Source organism: Mesoplodon densirostris, chromosome 20 (genome assembly GCF_025265405.1).
Source record: "Mesoplodon densirostris isolate mMesDen1 chromosome 20, mMesDen1 primary haplotype, whole genome shotgun sequence".
NCBI lineage: Eukaryota > Metazoa > Chordata > Mammalia > Artiodactyla > Ziphiidae > Mesoplodon > Mesoplodon densirostris.
The window spans coordinates 10,535,013-10,540,413 of NC_082680.1; the positions used below are offsets into that span (position 1 = coordinate 10,535,013).

At 41.1% G+C, this 5,401-nt stretch overlaps 1 non-coding gene across 1 annotated transcript; it reads right to left on the reverse strand.

Moving 5' to 3' along the window:
- Positions 1 to 2,050: 2,050 nt before the first annotated feature.
- LOC132481398 (small nucleolar RNA SNORA70) lies at positions 2,051 to 2,185 on the reverse strand. Its single transcript, XR_009530819.1, has one exon. It is a non-coding gene; the product is annotated as a small nucleolar RNA SNORA70 (small nucleolar RNA).
- Between the last annotated feature and the right edge of the window lie 3,216 nt (positions 2,186 to 5,401).

A 5,401-nucleotide genomic window follows, 5' to 3' on the forward strand; every position in this document is an offset into this window, starting at 1 on the left:
TGGCATGTATGTATTGATGCGGTGATGCAGATATGCACGAAGGTACACACAAGTTTATTGTAAAATGAGGTCATTTTAATACTGAAATAGTACTCAATTTTGTAAATGTCCCATGACAAAAGGTTTCAGGGAATAGTGTAAGTAGAATTTCAGCTTTGGGTGCTGATGGTGGAGCTGGAGCTACTTCCTCGAGTCTTAGGGAGATGTGTTGTTCTCCTTCTCTGGTTTATAAGACCAGGATGATGTATCTTCTACAGAGACTCTTCATTTCAGGCGATTATTTCAATACTGGTTACTGGCATTAGTACTAGGATTAGAAAGAAGTATAAAATAGATGCTAGTTGTCCACTGATAACGAAAGGATGCTCTACGTGTTGTCCTCCAATTTATGTTAGTGTTAATAGGTCTGCCACTAGGATTCAGAACAGACGTTGGCTAAGGGGTCAGAATATTATGCTTCATTGCTTGGATGTGTGGAGCATTGGGATAAATGCTAGGATTACGAACAAAAAGATTAGGGCTAGTATTCCTCTTAGTTTATTGGGGATTGATTGTAGGATTGTGTATGCAAATAGGAAGTACATTCTTGTTTAATGTGAGGTGGTATATTGAGAGGATTTTCTGGGATGTAGTTGTCGGGGTCTCCTAGTAAGTTGGGTGAGAATAAGACTAATACTGTCAATGCTAGAACTAGTGATAAAGCACCTAAAATGTCTTTAATTGTATAGTAGGGGTGAAATGGAATTTTGTCTATGTCAGATGGATTCCTTTGGGGTTATTAGGTCCTGTTTTGTGAAGGAATAGTAGGTGGACGGCTGCCAGTGCTGCAGTGATGAATGGGAGAATAAAATGGAGGGTGAAGAATTGTGTAAAGAGTTGCTTTGTCTACTGAGAAGCCGCCTCAGATGCATTCGACAAGGTTTGCACTGATGTATGGGATTGCTGAGAGGAGGTTGGTAATAACTGTTGCTGCTCAAAATGGTATTTGTCCTCAGGGTAGTACATAGCCTATGAGTGCTGTGGCTTTAACTGTAAATAGGATAATTCCGATCTTTCATGTTTCTAGAAAAGCACAGGACCCATAATATAGCCCACGTCCTACATGAATATGTAGGCAAATAAAGAATACGGAAGCTCCGTTTGCATGTACATACCGAATGATTCATCTGTGATTTACGTACGGCATGTGGGTGTCACTGACCAGAAAGCACTTATTGTGTCTGACGTGCGATGTATTGCTAGGAACAAGCCTGCTAAGATTTGTAAAATCAAAGATACCCAAGAGGGAGCCAAGATGTCATCATGATGAAATGTTTGATGAGGCTGGAATATCAGTGAATGCACTGTTGGTGATTTTATTAATGGGTGTGATTTTCGGATGTTGGTCACTAGTGTTCTTATAGTTGAATAACAGCGATGATTCTGCATGTTGTTGGCCATGGTTAGATTCCATGTAAGAATAATGATACACCGTATTTATTTTGAGTCCTTTGTGATTTTATGGGGTTTCCTTTAAAACCTTCCCCTGTCTCTGGAGGGCTTGGACTGACTGTGGGTGGTGGTGCTGGTTGTGGGACTGTGTTGACTTTTGGTGGTTCATTTTTAGATTTAATGGTTTTTTCTTTTTTTAAAAAAGCAGGAAAGTAGGATGTATTGGTGCGCCCGAGTAAGGAGGGGACGGCACCAAGGCCCTCCTGAGCGCAGGGCCCGCCACGTGTCCAGGGGCCACGACTAGGGCTGTATTTTACCCCACAGCCATCCAGGATGAGCCACTTTTCTGCCACCATGTCATCAACTTCATCCGCATTAAACTTAGTAAGTCCTCACTTCGTGGAGATGTAGATCTTCTGGAGGCCAGAGCACTTGGACTTGGCCCTGCAGAGGGCCTCAATCACAAGCTCCTTGTCCTGCGTTTGGTGTGGGTGCGCATGATGACTTGGCCATCGTGGACCCTGGCCACTGTGTTTTGGAGCTCTCCAAGGGCACCTCGCATACCTGTCTGCAGCCTAGACTGGGGACAGCATGCCAGTCACGAGTGTCCACTGGAAAGGGCCGAATCCAGTGTCCCTGAGGGCAACCCGTACAGGCAACAGGCTGCACATACCACTGAGGAGGCTGCTGTTTGCAGCCATTGTACACTGGGCCCCCACGGGGAAAAGAGCACAGTTGGCTTAACTGGCTGAAAATTAATGGTATTTTTGATTTGTTTAGGGGGGATGTTGGTAGTGTTTGGTAATACGACAGCTATAACTACTGAATAGTACCCAGTACCCAGACGTGTGGGTTCTTAATAAGAGTGTCTTGGGTATATTTCTTTCAGGCTTAATAATAGAGTTTTCAGTGGTGTTTTATGTTTTAAAAGATGAGGAGGTAGAAACTGTTCTTAGGTTTAGTGGGCTAGGGGATTGAGTAATTTATGATACAGGTGGTGAGTCTGGATTTTTAGGGAAGAGGCTGTGGGAATTGCAGCGGTGTGCAGCTGCGCTTCTTGACTGGCAATTGTTACTGGTTGGTCACTGCTTCTTGGCGTTGGGGTTATTATAGAGGTTACTCGTAACTAGACTCGTGCTCAGGGCGAGGGTAATGAGTGAGAGAGGATATAGCTTGATTAGGCCTTTTTGTTCTGATCCTAATGTAGAGAATTTTATTTGAATAAGGGAGGTGGGTTTTGGTAAAATGCTTTCTAGTCAAATTAAGTCTCGGAGAGAAGATGCTGATTTTTAGCTTGTTGACGGGTTTCAGTAGGGTGGAAGACGGTGTGTGAGAGTGGGAAAGTACCCTGAGGGGTTGGAAAATGTGAAGATGTCTGAGAAATACTTACATTTTAAGTTTTGAGAAGTAAGATTAAGTTCGGGGGCTAGAGTCAAGCCGAGGATAGTTACAGCAAGGGCAGCTGTTTTATGAAGTAGGTGTAGGTATTTGAGGGACTGTTACCGGAGGAGGATTGTTGGAGGTGATAAACCCCGCGAAGCGCTCCCGGTCGGTAAGCGTTTGATAGAATAGATTAGGAAGGGGTTACTTTCACTCATGGAAGTTTAGGTGGGAAAGCGAGGTTGTCCCAATAATGCAAAGAAGATAATGTGAGTACTGTGAACAGCTGTGAGGGATGTGGTGATTAGGGTTATTAGCAGGGCTCAGCCGCTGGTATAAGACGTATTAGCAGGCTCGATAATTAGGTCTTTAGGATAAAATCCAGTACAGAAAGGTATTCCTGTTAGGGCGAGGCTTCTGATAATGAGGGCTGTTGTAGTAAAGGGTATTGCTTTGATTAGGCCCCCTATTTTTCGAATGTCTTGTTCATCGTTTAGGCTGTGAATAGTAGACTCAGAGCATATAAATAATATGGCCTTAAAACAGGTGTGTGTGCAGATATGGAGGAATGTTAGATAAGACTGGTTAATACTGGTTGTTACCATTATAAGGCCTAACTGGCTTGAAGTGGAGAAAGTGACAATTTTTTAAATACCCTTTTGGGTAAGAGCACATACTGCTGTAAATAATGTAGTACTAAAGTACTTAAGTTTAGTGGGCTAACACTAACCCTAAGCAGAATGATGTTGTCTGAATAAGCTCATTATTTTCTGTTAAAGGGTAGAAGCAGATGAGTAGGAAAATACCTGCTACAACTATTGTGCTTGAGGGGAGGAAGGCTGAAACGGGTAGCACCTTCTATTGCTGAGGGAGTCAAGGGCAGAGACCAAATTGGGTGGATTTTCCAGCTGCAGCTAGTACAAGTCCTATTAAAGGTAGGTTTGAGTGGCTTAAGTCAAGTATGAAGATTTGTTGCGGATCTCACGCATGTAAATTAAACAGAAATCATGCTATTGATATAATAAATCCAGTGTCTCCAACATGGTTACACAGAATTGCTTGAAGAGCCACTGTGTTTGTGTCTGCTTGTCTGTACCATCATCTGATAAGCTTGTTGGTGTACAGAAATACAACAGGTTTCTGTATATTAATTTGGTATCCTGCAACCTTACCAAATTCATTGAGCTCTAGTAGTTTTCTGCTGGCGTCTTTAGGATTTTCTATGTGTGGTATCATGCCACCTGGAAACATAACAGTTTTATTTCTTCCCCAATTTGGATCCCTTTTATTGTTTTTTTCTCTGATTGCTGTAGCTAGGACTTCCAAAACTATAATAAATAAAAGTGGCAAGAGAGGACATCCTTGTCTTTTTCCTGATCTTAGAAGAAATGTCTCAGCTTTTCACCACTGCGTATGTTAGCTGTGGGCTTATTTATATGGCCTTTATGTCAAGGTATGTTTTCTCTATACCCACTTTGAGGTTTTATCATAAATGGCTGTTGAATTTTGTCAAAAGCTTTTTCTGCATCTATTGAGATAATAATATGGGTTTAATTCAACTTGTTAATGTGGTGTATCACATTGATTTGTGGATATTGAACCATCCTTATATCCCTGCTTGATCATGATGTACGATCCTTTTAATGTATTCCTGGATTCAGCTGCTAATTCACTGAGGATTTTTGCATATATGTTCATCAGTGTTACTGGCCTGTAACTTTTTTTTTCTTTGATTTGTCTGGTTTTGGCATCAGGGTGACGGTGGCCTCAGAATGAGTTCAGAAGTGTTCCTTTGCAGTTTTTTGGAATGATTTCAGAAGGGTAGGTATTAACTCTTCTCTGAAAGTCCAGTGGAATTCACCTGTGAAGCCCTCTGGTCCTGGACTTTTGCTTTTTGGGAGTTTTTAAATTACTCATTCAATTTCGCCACTGGTAATTGGTCTGTTCATACTTTCTGTTTCTTCCTGGTTCAGTCTCAAGATTTTGTACATTTCTAAGAACTTGTCCATTCCCTCTAGTTTGCCCATGTCACTGGTGTGTAGTTGCTCATAGTAGTCTCCTTCTGATCCTTTGTATTTCGGTGGTGCCGGTTGTAACTTCTTTTTCACTTCTGATTTTTATTGATCGGGCCCTCTACCTTTTTTTCTTGATTGCGTCTGGGCAAAGGTTTATCTATTTTGTTTCTCTCTTCAAAAAACCAGCTCTTTGTTTCATTGATCTTTTCTGTTTTTTATTCTTTTTCATTTATATCTGCTCTGATCTTCAAGATTTCTTTCCTTCTAAATGTGGGTTTTGTTTATTCTTTTTCTAGTTCCTTTGGATGTCAAGTTAGATTGTTAGAGATTTCTCTTGATTCCTGAGGTAAACTTGTATCCCTAAAATTTCCTTCTTAGAACTGCCTTTGCTGCATCCCATAGATTTTTGGATATTGTGTTTTTGTTTTCATTTGTCTCCAGGTATTTTTTAAATTTTTTCTTTGACTTCTTCAATGACCCATTGGTTGTTTAGTAGCATATTATTTAGGCTCCATGTGTTTTTGCTTTTTGCAGTTTTCTTGTTGATTTCTAGTCTCATAGCATTGTGGTTGGAA